Genomic DNA, 14268 nt, shown 5'->3' with positions numbered 1-14268 from the left:
TCAGCAATCAAACTGACTGTGCCAGCTACTTGGACCTTCCAAAGCGAGGACAGGCTTCAGGTTCCTCTTGATACCTTCCCCCGTTAGAGCAGGCTGCTTCTGCTGCCTTCTTTTAGGGACATGGTTTAGTGGTGGACTTGGCAGTGCTGGGTTAATGCTTGGACTTGGGATCTTAAAGGTCTTTTCCAACCTAAATGATTCTATGATTCATCCCTCATCCTTTTTATCATACTCTTAATTTCATTGCTTTTTACTACATATTTGCAGAAAATGTATTCTGTGCTTGGTGAAGGTCAGTATCAAGACCAAAGTAGTACCACTTTCCCAAGGAGAGGTTCCACTTAGTTGCTTGGCTGTTTTCTTCTGGCTTTTCCCTTTACATGAGAGCCTGCAACAGTGCTGCTGCTTTGGCTGACTCTGTGGAGGTACAGTGTGTCAAAGCTGGGAGTGGGCAGATGTTTCTGAGGCACAGGCTTGTTGGGCACTAAATGCAAAATCTTTTTGAGACTGTTTTACTTTAGAAGTCTTCAGATTTCTAAAGAACTTTGCAAACTGAATGCATTATCTTAAGCATTGTAAAAAACAGGTACTTGTGAATAGCATTTTCTTGATTCAGCTGTATCACTGTGAAAAGTAAGATGTAAAAGTGGTCTGTGAAGAAAACACTGCCGAAAGTTACTGATCTTTACAGAGTATGAAGTAGCCTAGTTTTATAGTCAATACCTGGCATCATGGGTACTTCCATTAAATAAGATAAAATATACTTAAAGCTACATGTGAGGGTGTTTATTAAAATAGAAGGTGCAAGACAAGGCAATGCTGCTGATTGCTATCCAGGAAAAAAAAGCCTTGGAATCAGAAGTGTTTTGATGGTCCTCTCTGCCATGCTGTGGTGGTCTTCATACAGCCTGGACTTGTTTAGGGGGTGATTTCTTGGGTTCTCAGCTTTTCTGTAGATGTGGAAAGGGTGATGATGTGCAAGTGCACTGTGACCAAGCCAAACAGGTAACCAAAATAAAAGTATTTATGAAGTAGCCCCTAGCCCAGAATCTTCTGTGCAAAGCATGTTTTGAGATTTCATTTTTCTGAAGAAAAGGACTTGACCATATTTAGGGGCAATTAACAAAGTATTTTAAGTTTTTGAAATCCTTAATAAACTGAGGGGTGAAATTATATGTATTTTTTTATTAAGGGTTTTGAAATCCTTAATAAGCTGAGGGCTGGATGGATTTAGCTTTTTTTAAAAAAAATATGAAATATTCCCCCTTATTAAGATGGTCTTGATCATCTCAGCCTCAATCTTTTTTTATTTAAAAAATGTTTTCACCTCTAATTTATTTATGTCTCTTATCTTTAAGAGTTATCTTAAAGGTAGATAAAGGTTAGAGTATCTTAGTCTTGCTTCCTAGGACAGTTCGTTGAGCTTTCCAGTTTTTTTGAGCTTAATTCTAAGAAACAGAGGATCAGCATGATCTGAGTTGCTGTCAGTTGCTGTCAGTCAGTGTGAGCCAGCCTTGGAACAGCACTTGATTAGTAAGGCAAAAATAGGAATGTTCTTATATGAATGTGATGTTACCCAAGTGTCTTGGACTAATGAACCTACAATCATAATCAGGTCAAGAGAGCCAACTACTTTTGAAGGTGTAGCTTCATCAGTTCTCTGAGCTGGAACAGTGGTTGTCATTCTCTGCAGGAGGGGAGGAATGCACCTGGTCAGCCTGGCAGGCTCCGTAGTCACCTGCCCCTGCCCCAGCTCTGAAGCTGGTGAGCAGTTTAGAGCTCAGTAAGGCTATGTGCAGTTCATGTTACTCCTTTCTGAAGCCACTCGTGTGCAGTCATTGTGACTGGAGGCATCACACCTCACATAGTCCCTCTTTTGCTCTGGCTAGATCCCTTTGATCAATATTGCTTCATTTATAATATTTTATGTGTAAGTGTACATATATTAATGCAAGTCGTATTTATCATAATTGTTCAGATATGCATGTACATTAACATCAGCAGATTTTTTTTATTTATTTACTTCATTGATTAAAAAAATGCACAAGTGATTTTCACATTCCATGGCAAGTTGAGTAATAGTTCTGTAAAGTCAGTCTCATTGGGTAAAGCAGTGGTTTTGCAACCTCTCAGAGTTTTTCTGCTGTTTGAAAATTTCAGTGTGCCCCACTTGTAAGAGAACTTGAGATGATACTTAACAGGCAGAATGTCAATTAGCTTAATTTTAATATGATATAAAGCTAAGAAAACAAAACCCACTCAGAAGTCTCATGCAGTAACCAGTTTTCAGCATCCCACCAAGAAAAGCTATCAAGATAGATAAGATCAAAGAAGACATAATGTGTCAAATCAGGCAAAGATGAAAATTGCGTCTACGTAGGATTTTCCAGGCAGCTGTAGGAAGACTGTGGCTGTACTCTGAGCAGACCAGGAGTCATGCAGTCGTGTTAGTGTAGCACTGAGCTTGAGATGTCCTGGTGCTTGGCACACTGCTGCAGGTATATTCTGCTCATGGTTTGAAGTCACAACTCAGCTCTTTGTGGTTGAAGCCCAGGCAAAGGAAGTTCAGGTCTGCCTTCAAGATAGATTTTGGGGATACCTATATAATGGTCATTGCGATACGAGCACAAAATACATACTATTATTTGCGATTATATTTCTGTGCATATTCTCATAGAGCAAAATTAAGATGACATTACTTTAGGTATGTCCTGGCTCAACTGAAAGGTGAAGCCACTGTATGAATGTCATTGGCTTCATACATACTATGTAGAGACTTTGTACTACTTGTCACTGAGCCTATAATTGATAGAGAACAGAAGATTACACTGTACTCAAAGAACCAAATGTTCTGCACAGTACAGAACTAGCAGGTGAATGCTCTCATAGTGCAGTCACTTGGGAAGTGAAACCTCTGTGGTCTGAACGCAGGGCTTGGTACCATGCTTGCTGCTGCTGTCCAGCTAACTTCAAGATGAAGGTGCATTTTACAGAGAGACTGCAAGGTGACTGCAGTGTGAACATGTTTATTATTTTATTACTTCTGAATGCCTTCTAGACTTAAAAAAAGAGCTGTGCAGGAAGCTTGATCTTCCATTTTGAATGGAACACTGATATTATTTTTTTTAATTACTGTTTTTCTTGGTGCTTTTTCGAAGTTGTTGTTATGGTTATAAAAAACAGAAATACCTATTTGTAAAGAGTTTTAACATTACTTGTTAAACAAGCCTTGACTGTGTTTGCTCAGAGGTGACCAAAATCTGGAGATTCACATATAGGAAGGAAAGCAAGTGTGTTACATTAATTGATCTAGTTTGCTGTCATGCAGCATCACTGCAAACATAGGTGCCTTGTGATGTGATGGGCAGCCTGTAAATAGCTAATTGACTCTGATCTCTGTTAATTAGTGCACGTAAATCTTATAATGAAGCTTTGAAGAGATCATCTGAAGTAGATGAAAGCTGAGGCTTTATTCAGTGTCAGGGCCTTGATGTTAATTGTCGAGTGCTGTGACCCAGCAAAAGGAAGACTTGCGGATAAGGTGGTCTCAATATAGGAACTTCTAGGGTTGTGGTGTTCTACAAGTTGCCTCAATTGTATCACCACCTTTGTTTCACTATTGCTGTATTTCAGCACACAACTTAAACTAACTAGACCAAAAGCTGAGGAATGGCATCCCTGTCTTATGCTTACGACACAGTTTTAAATACAGAAAATAGTGTTTCTAATATAAAGAAAAATTGAAATAATAGAATAGTGCATTTATACTAAAATAGGATTTTTGGAACATGGAAATAGTTTTCAGTTACTGAAAAAGCCCTTGACTTTTTTTCTCCCATGAAATTTCAGATTAATCTCCAACAATGTCAGAGAGTAGGCTGATCATATTTCCATTTTATAACCCTAACTTTCTAGGTGTAGGGAGTCATACTTTATAAGCTAAGTCTCAGTTAATTGTTATTTTTGCTGTAGAATTTTTTTATGCTATAAAAATATACATTGGAAGTTTTATAAATTAGTAACATGTTACAAAATGGCTATAAACTGTTCTTCAAGTGTAGATTTCAGCGATCAGAAAGACTAAAATGAAACCTGGAATACTCAATCCCAAATAGATATTTTGACAGCAAACATTTATGGGTTTTGATGATTTTAAAGGGTTTAGATATTTCCCAGAAATACAAACGTAACAAGGATGAGAAAGACTGAGTGTTACAACATGAACGGGAAGGGTTGTAGGTCATCATTACTGGGAACTCTAGTAGACAGATGATAGATGGTGTTTCCTCTCTGTGTCCTAGTAATTTGAAATAGAATTTTTTTTGTGGTTGTAGTTGTGTCTTCTTTATAGGGCCTTAATTGGTGCATGCTGAGCAGCAAAAGATTAGGCTTGCAGTTCTGAAGTTAAACACTTTTTGATAGTGGCTCTCAGATTAGGCTTGTTACATTCTTTCACTAAAATAGACTGACTTTGTTGAATTAGGGGTGGCCACGTGGGATACTCTTGGCGTTTCATGTTTTTTTCAGGATTTTGTATTCACTGTAGATGTCAAAGAAGGAGGTTGTTCCAGAAGAGTGAGAGAGTAAGAACAATTTTAATGGACTCTGACTTTTGAAGGCATTTATTTTAAAATCTGTTTAATGTCGTGATGTCATTTACGAAATTACATTGTTGTGTAGAAATTGCCTTTGAACCTAAGTTCTTAACACTCATTGATAAACGGGTGGTTAAAGGCCCCAGTTGCTAACTATGGAATTGGTCCTAATTTTCAGGTATAATAAAAGCTGAATTGTGTATTTTGTTAGTCTGGGAATTGGAAATATGCCATAAAATCACTGCTTGCTTCAAATAACTTTAATACACTGAAGCTGTTCATGTTACACAGAAGTTGTGGGGTTTACTTTCAAAATAACTATATAAAAATAATTGTTATTGTAATATGAAAAAGATACATTTTCATAATGGCTAATAGCAGGAGATGGTGCTTATTAAGATGGTTAGCAATAGCGAAACACTTGCACAGAGTAATTGTAGGTAAGTGTTGGTGATTAGAATGCTTTTTTGCACACTATAATTTCTATCCATTATCTAAGATAAAGAGCATCACTGTAGATTTTTAGATGTTAAAAAATGCTAGAGAAATTTGCCCCCAAGCATGCAAAATTTGCTAAAGAAAACTGAGTTTATGTAAGTTAATTAAGCTAGTTTGTGTGAGAGAGATTATAACCAATGACAGTACAGAGATCTCCCAAAATACGACAGAACAATTTCCTAGTATAGTGGACAATCTTGTACAGTGCAGAGAAGTGGAAACTCCTGCTTTATTTTGCTTTGTCATAAACTGTATTATATAAGAAATAGTGCAGCCTTAAGCAATGTCATAGAATATGGCCCAAATTACTTACCTGAACTGTATGCAGAAGGACAGTGAAATGCACCCAGCAAAACAACAGTTTTGTGAAATACATGCGTTCCGAGAGTCAGCCGTGGCTGAATGATGTGAGACACACCCTGCTCTGGGGCTGTGGCTTCATCAGATCTAGGAGCTCACAGTGTGAAGGTCGCGGTTATCTCCTCGTTGTTCCTGGCTGGTGACTAGGGCATCGTTTGTCGCTAGCTTGTTCCAAGACCTCTTTGGCAGGCTGAAGAAACAGGGTAGGCTGGGACTGCTACCCCGAAGCAGGGTAACCATGTTAAGTAGAATAACCATGCAGGTTATGACACAGGGACAGGATCATTTCTTTGTCCCTCTGCACTGTGTGGGTGAAAACCTAAGTTTTTAACTGGACCCTCTCCTCAGACATACAAACAGTTTTTAATACGCTGTTCCTTACCTGCCTTGTCACTGCACTAACAAAGTAGTGTCTGTTTCCTCGGCTTTGGGCTCCACTCTTGCCCAGTGATATTTAAGATTGCATTGAACCTTGGTTCCCCCTACCAGCTGAAGATAGTTTGATGGGTTGCAGTTCCTCTCTGTGTAGATTCAGACTGGACCGGGGAACGTTTTGAATTTCCTTAGCTATCTCCAAACTAAAAGTTTTACAGAAAATTACCCTGATTAACTTGATGCCAAAACCAGTGAGCTAATTCCTGGATGCTGTTTGGTAGTCAGTGTTCCAGCAATCGTTCCCAAAAGGCAGTTTCTGTGAGGCCACTCCGTTTTGCAGACTAGGGGAGTTTACCACCCTAGACACATGTCATTTTGTACTAGTTGGCCTCAGTTCCCTGGAATATACTCATGGACATGTTTAATTTACTGTTACAGATGTATCTGAAAAGTTTGTTGTAAAGGAACCATTTTGGCTAAAGAATTACTATGTGAAACTCTTCATGATGATGTGAAACACTTCTTGGTGACAGTGAATGGGTAGTCACCAGCAACTTCATCTGGTTAAGTGACAGACAGCTCCGTGGGCATGGGTGAAACAGCTCATGTGTGCCAAATTACATAGGCAGCAGTGCATATGGAGTGCTGTTCTTCTAACCTACATGACTTGCATGAATGCTGTTTTCCTCTCAGCTCTGGTTCTGTCTGCAACTACCTTGCAATTCTGTGGTTGCTCATAACAGATATAGCTAATAATTTGATTTTCTTCCTCTTTTGGAAGTCATAGTGCCTGTTGCTGCATTTTCATTCATATTTTCCCCCTTAGGTTCTCAATGTGGTTATCAGAATTCATGCATCCCAATTCAGATGAGCATAGAAATACTAATATCTGAGACCCTTTCATACAAATATTTGCTTTTGAATTAACTTATGAAAGATCTGTTTCAAATACCTTAGGTTTTAGGTATAAAAATACTTTAAAAAATCTTGGTGATAATTTCATTCAAAATATTAAATTTATGACTATTCTAAACAGCTTCTAAACCAAAAAGAATGAATATGCATAGATGTTTGCTTTCTTGTTTCTTATGTATAGGAATACAAGTAGCAGTAGGGCTTGAGCTCCTCCGTAATTGTGCATGACAACTAGGGTTCTGTTAGCTACTTCGCTGCCTTGGCTGTAAAAAGGACTGCTGGCTTGGACTCTAAATAGAACCATCGTGAGTAAATTGGTCTTTGTGCAAGTTTTATATAAGCAAGAGTTAAGTCTTTGGTGTAATCCAACACCAGTTAGAAGTAAACAGTCTATGATTTCAGTGCTAGACACTGCCTTAGGGCAGAAGAAATTACACTGTCATGCAGAGGATATGTAGCTGATGCTATTTTGGTGTTTGATTTCTTCATTGTCACATAGTTGAAAGCTATCCAGGAGAGGAAGAAATATAAACTGACAAGGGAAGAAAATGACCAGCTTCTGGAGCATATAGGAGTGAGGAATAACATATGTACTTAAGAGACATTTGTACTACTTGCAGCTTGCTTCTATCTATTAGTTCCATCTTAGTGAAAGTATTGGCTCCTAAGAGTGAAATGGATCCAAAATTGGCAATTATTAAAGACTTAAAGGGTTAAATGCTGATGAAATGTTTTAATCATCAGTCGTGGAGCTGGTTATCATCTGTCTGATGGAAGTGCACTTCACCCTGTTAAAAACATGTATTTTACTAATAGGTATGTCTTTTACTAGACAACAATAGATATCTTGATGTGAAGAAAATTCATGGAAGTACCCAACACTGGAAGAAGACTCGTTTGTAACAACGTATGAAAATATGTAGACATTACGTGTGTCATTGCCTGTTTCCTCAGAAGAGTCAGGGGTTTTTGGTCCTAAATTTGTAAGTGAGAGAGGTGCAACTTACTAACAGCATCTTTTAAATACAGTAGTGCTACTGCTAATGAATGAGTGAATGGCTAGTGAACCTCTGGCAACGTATCCGTAACAACTTCTAAAAAACCTGGGAGGTAATAGCACAAGACACATGTAATCAAAGCCTTCAGAAAGTATTTTAAAATCCTGGTAATAGCTGCCAATAAATCTCACTGAGCAAGTGAAACATCTCTGACCTATCCAAGAATGAAGTATAATCATACACAACAGTATTCAAGATCACCTTGCATATCTTGCCCAGACACTTTCAAACGTTTCAGTGCCAGGACAATAACTGCCTGCATTCTTGCATACAAATTGACCCCAGGTTAGAGAGGATGCTGAGACCGATTTGTGAGGAATGAGTAGCAGGGCTTAATATATACAGCTTAGGTACATGTAGACTAAGAAGGAACAGCAGTCTATAAATTATTGAAGAATATTAAGGAAGGGAAGGGACTGTTCTGAAATGTGTAGTGACTGAAATTAGAATTAATGACATTAAACAATGGGAAGAAACTTGTGCATGGAATACTGTTATTATTTTCTGGAGTTCTTCTCTCAGATGATTCTGAAGGTATTGGAAGAGAAATGAATAATTTCATTTCTTCATGAAGCTGAAGAATTGCAACCTTTAAAATTGGAGCAGAACAACTACTAGAATCTTACTGTAAGAAGTTGTCCTGTATTGGGAAGGTGACACAAAACCCATGTTCTTCGAGATACTTTGCTATAGCTGTTTGGACACATTTTTATTGCCTTTTCTTCACTGTTTCGAGAATAGAAATGAATCCCAAAAGTTCTGCAAGAGAACTGAAAGCTCTCCTTTCAAACTGGGGTGGAAAGCTAGCTAGGGTAGGGGGATGAAAAGGTGTAATGGAAATCTTACAGGCTTTCCTAAAGAAAAAAAATTCAGGATTTATGGTAACTGCTAGCTGAAGATGGCGTTCTGCTCAGTGCCACAGTTCCCTGGTCCCAGGTCACCATGGTAAAGTCACACTTGAAAAAACCCAGCTGCTTTAGGAGCAATATAGGGAGGTAAACACGTAGATTGCCATAGTTTATTCCACCAGCCTAAAGTGCTTGTTCTGAATGTGGCCAGAAAATCTAATTATCACCAATGAGAATATTTTCTTAAAAAGTAGATTTTTGGCTCTGAATTCTTCAGGCAGATAGACATTTATTATTCCTTAACAGAATATTTTGTTGAATTTAAGGGAACTGGACTGACCAAATTCATTCTGTTTGGGGAACTGGTGTTAAAACTAGAGAAAAAGGAAAATCTGCAGAAATCTTGCTTGAAAAAAAATAACTATGTAGATAAATAAACCTATCAGCAGCTCTGCTAAATGCTATTCAGATGTAATTTTAATATCATATAAAACTACATCTTCTATAATGAGGGAAATCATAGGGTGTGCATTTTGAAGTCTTCAAAATTATGACAGGGAGAAAAACATTACTTTATGACAGGGGATGTGCTGAGTACTATAGAATGTAAGTCTAGATATTTTTTTCTCTGAATTAACAAGTTAATCCCTGTACTTTAGTTTTGGAATATATTTGTTGATTGTCTTAGTTTATACTCAGATTTCAGTCAATCAAAATGGTTAGGAAGAAAGGCATTTGGAACTATCTTTTGTGTAGAAGCATACATTTTCTTCTTAGCTGATGGGAGCAATTAGTTGCAGGGAATATTAAGAGATATCCATGTTCTCCAGCTCTCCATCAGCAATTGTTACCAGTAATTACTATTTAACGATATAGCTTGGTCATCAGGTTTTTGTCATAATTCCTCTCTTAAGTGTGACAGCCAGATACCCCATAAAATCAAAAAAGTTTAGTCAGTGCAAATGATCCCAGGGATCATACTCTGTATCCAGGTTAGAGTTCTATATTTTTACTTCAAGTCTCATGCTAATTTAAAGTGCAGTAAAGATTTCACTGCCTGCTATGCTCTGTTTTGTTAATGGCAGACATATGCTGTATCATTCTGATAGTTTTACAAAGGTTGCTAAATTCTTTCAGTGCAGCTCAGAAGATATTTTGCAGGAAAGTGGTGTGACTGATCTGCTACCGTATGATTGTTGATTTTAAGCCATAAAAGGAATGGGTTATATCTTCCAGTCATGCTAGTGTTTTCTCTGACACCTCAGCTCTCTAGAAAGAGAGAAAACAGACAATGGCTTCCTTACCCAGTCAGATTTGGACCATCCTTTTTTGTTTAACTTTCACATCTTGTGCTGTCTGATGAACTAGGAGAATATTTTTACCTGCAGTTTGACTGCAACTTAGTAAAGAAGTAGAAGTTGTATTCTGTAAGTTTCTTTTCCAGTGTCTGAGAATGGTAGTTTCCTAATACCTATTTAGAAATTAGTCATTTCTATGTAGTTATTATTTCTATTGAACCAAATTTTCTAATGAGGTTGTATATTTCTGTCATGGAGAGTGAACTCTATAATATGTATTGACTCAGCAGGGAAAAATGTTTGCATTTATATTATATATACATACAATAATACATATATAATTATTTTTTTTTAAATCATCATTGTAAGGGCATCAGCATGAATTTGCAATGAGGTGACTTACATCAGTCTAGCTAATTAGCTGTGTCGAGCACTGTCCCTCAGAATCATTTAACGTATTACAGTTTTCAAGATGCTGTTGTATCCAGGCTAATGCTTTTTCTCTGTTTTCCATCATTATTCTGTCGTTTAAATGAAGGTAGCATTTCATACGTAACTTTGTGCTAAAAAATCCAGACTCTAAGCTTTAGCTTGAAGCAAAGATTAGATACTTCAGTATCAAATTATGTGTAGATTATCATGTAATTGTATAATATGTAAAGATTATCAAAGTGTCACAGAGCTGCATTCAGTTCTGCTTCAAAAAGGAAAGGAAAGAGAAGATGGTAGACAGGTTTTGTAATGGCTAAATAAATAGGCACATAGTGCTATGGTATATTTAGGTTACACCAGGCTTTATGAAGTAGGTTGGATAGTCCGGTGTCTTTCCAAACAACAAAAGTACATCTGCAAGTTGTATGGATACCTGTTTTGATACCCTTGTTTCCTCACAAATTGTGATAGCTGCTTTTAGATGTACGTAAGTTTGTTCCAGTAGCTGTCCTGTTTTAGGCTAAGAAGCCAGGGCAGTAGCAGTTTTAGTGTTATTACAAAAAATAAACACATACTATATAATAGTATGAAATAACATTTGGGAAATTCGTCAGTATATACAGAATCTGTTACAAAAATCTAAAGCCTTCCCCACTGCTTTACAGACAATTTGAAATTATTTTTCACATGGCATGATTTTGAGGGTGGAGAACTTCTAAAATCATGATGAATACATTCAGCTGTTGTTTTGGGAATTTAGTGATCAGTCTTGTTTCAGCATCCAGAAACAGAACAATCCATAGACTGAAACTACTTCTTTTGTGACACTGAGCTAAGGTCTCAGATCTCAATTTCAGTTATTAAGATGTATTTGTATACATTAGAAGAACTGTAAAGTGCATTTTGAGAATAAGTTGTCAAGTGCATTTTAAAAATGCTTACTGTGAAATGGAAAGTCCTGTACACTTTAGCAAAATTGTCAGTAGAAAAAAACAAATCGGCTTTGAATAAGAACATACTGATTTAAATAAATTCCAGGACAAATTGAACTAGAACAGCCCATGTTCAGGACTCAATCCTGAGAATGGAGCATTTCAGTGTAAAAAATCCATACAGCTGTCCTCCCAGAGTAACCCTGATAGTAGAAGCTGCAGTTAGGTCCCAGGCTGGGGAGTGTATTTACTCCTGCATCTCTGATTTTGTAGTGATCACACTTAAAGAGAGTAGTTCACCATACGACATGTTCACAGTATCTTGAGAAACTCAGTAAGTTGTCTGCAAAACACTGTCAAGTGACTGTATTTCTGGTCTCTACTGCTTGGAAAGAGAGCTTTTAGTGTCTAAAGGTGCATCCTCACAGCATATGTGTTTGGTTTTGGGTGCTGTTAAAATACAGGTTCCTGAATAGTACTGAAAGATCTGTCACAGTTGATTATTTAACTGTTTTTCATTACTAGTTTTGAGGATTTCGGGTTTTTTCTTTCGTGTTGGCCTAGAGTGGTCTGTTTCTTTCTGTGTATGCAGAACTGGAGGTGGCAGCCCGGCGAGGGCACTGCACATGGCACGACAGGGACAAGGCCTGTCTGGGGTGTGCAGAGAAATGTCAGTTTTTAAAGAACTGTAACTGTGATGGCATTTAGGTGTTTAGCTCTTCCACAGAAATACCCAGCAGCAGTATTCTGGCATCATGTCTGGAGTTTCTGGAGAGAACTACCACTCTTCTCCATCATTTTCAATCATTTCTACAGGAAAAAATACTGAAAGAACGAGCAGCTCCCCTGCCCGCCCCACGCCCCCCCCCCCCTTTTATTTTTTCATTTTCTTTTTGTGAAATGTATGCTAGATGACAGCTAGCGTCTTTACTGCCAAGAGTTGTGTCTGTTGTAAGATAACAGCAAATTGATAAGGAGGGGCAAAATTGTAGAAAACTGGAGATAACAGATCTTAGATTTTATGCCTTTGTTTAGTCTGGGAGTAGGATTTTGGCTGCAGGGTGTTTGCACAAGAAGATTGTGTAGTGTCAGGGTGGGCAGATAAAGACAGTACAATGTTGTAGTTATCTAGGTAAGAGAAAATGGATCGATGAATGGTTTGTGCAGTCTGTGCACAGGCTACTGCTGCCGTGGACCACAGTCACTTGTGAATATGCATCCCTCTTACCTGTGGTTAATTTGAGCTTTTATTTGAAACTGGACTTGTAAAATTGGTTGGTTGGTTTATGTTGAAGATCCTGATGTCAGTATCCCAAAGACACTTAAGCTCCTGCACATGTGGAAGTAGGCAGCTGTGTGGAGAAGTCAGTCCCACTGGTGCCCCTGGCAAGGAGCGGGCTGCCGGCACGAGATGCCAGTGGCCAGGGCTGTGTGGGAAGCTTCACTCCATGCATGTGGGAGACTCATCTTGTAAGTCTAACTAGAACAGCTTGAGTTGGGTTTTTTGTTTGTTTACTTGGGTTTTTTCTTCAATAACTTGCACAGAAATACCCTGTTGACATGTTTAAAGATGGGTTGAAACTTTTCTGCTTTCCCCTCTAGTCATCCCCTAAAAAGTAGCTTGTCCCAGCTTGTTTTCCTGCCTTTATTCTCCCATCAAACTTACTTTGCCTGGGCTTTTAGTGAAAAATATAAAAACCAGGGTAGTCTCTTTTAAAGCCTGGAGTGTTACTCTTACTGACTTTTGCAAAAAGATGTTTTTGAGTAAGAGGAGGATTTTTTTCATTAATCTTTTATTCCTCACTACGTGTGTTTGCAGACACTGCCCATAAGGTACCAGGTCATAGGGAGGTAGGAAAGATGTCAAGGTGACAATCTTCGTAACAGGTGGACACCATGTTCCCTATATGCCCCAGCTGGGCGAGGGGAGGGCACCTTAGCTACCCAGCTTCATCTCATTTTCAGATTTGGCTTTTTCAGAAGGCTTTTGCTCCTGTTGATTTCTTCACAGGTTTAATAAACTGTGGCATACTACAGGAAGTCATTCCAAATACTCCTTGTTTGTTGTGGTACAAGCCTGCATCAAAACCACCTTGTGAAAATCCAGCCTTACTTACGGCAAACATGGGGAGGCTTCTTCAGCAAAAGCAAAAATGAAAAACTAAACACTGTAAATAAAATGAACTGGATAAAGGATGCAAAGAGTCTACAAAAACTTCCCAGTCTTGCAATATAAATAGTAACAGAGTAAGTGCATTACTCCTTTAAATAGATAAGGAGTAATATTAGTAAGGGAGTATTTTTTTTTACTCTGTCAGTCTTTGTATAAGACTCAGCAAACAATCTTTTTTCCTTAGCAGATTACTTTTAGAAGTTTGAAGGCCATCCAGTGAAAGCTAGTTGATTTTGGATTTAACATATTACATTATTGTGTAATTACTGCTACTGGCTATACTGCTTGCACTGGTTTGGTTATTCAGTGTCTGTTGCTTCCAATTTGGAAAGGCCTCCATCCCTTTTTGCTACAAGGTGAGGGGTGTTTTTTTACAGCAAGCTAGGGCATACTATAGCTGTCAGAGTGAGAATAAATGCAAAATTAAAGCGTATTTCATACAAGAATTGGGTGACAGAAGCTTCCTCTGCACGTACTTAAAAATGAAAAGTGTTAGGTTCTAATAGTCTTTTGACAATTTGATTTATTACCAATTTATAACTTCTAAAAGCATTTTGCAATTAGAATAATATACATATATTTTTTGTGTTACATTAGTAGCCTGAAGAATTTGGCGTTCAAACATGTGCATGAATTAGCTTAACTATTTCTGGACCTTAAGTTGGAGGAAAGCAGGGATGGGGTTATTTTCTTCAGCTGGTCACCTCATGGGTCAGTACAGGTGCCTCTCTCTGTCCTTGCGGTGCTGAAGCAGAACAGCGTTACCCTTTCGCTCACCCTTGCA

General features: G+C 38.0%; 1 protein-coding gene across 6 annotated transcripts in view; it reads left to right on the top strand.

The window, feature by feature from the left end:
* ARL15 (ADP ribosylation factor like GTPase 15) overlaps positions 1 to 14268 on the top strand; it is a 224703-nt gene that overhangs the window by 120731 nt on the left and 89704 nt on the right. The gene's annotated exons all lie outside the window — the stretch shown is intronic.

Source organism: Falco cherrug, chromosome Z (genome assembly GCF_023634085.1).
Source record: "Falco cherrug isolate bFalChe1 chromosome Z, bFalChe1.pri, whole genome shotgun sequence".
NCBI classification, from domain to species: Eukaryota; Metazoa; Chordata; class Aves; order Falconiformes; family Falconidae; genus Falco; species Falco cherrug.
The sequence above is the reverse complement of the archived record's forward strand: the minus strand, read 5'-3'. Positions and strand labels throughout refer to the sequence as shown.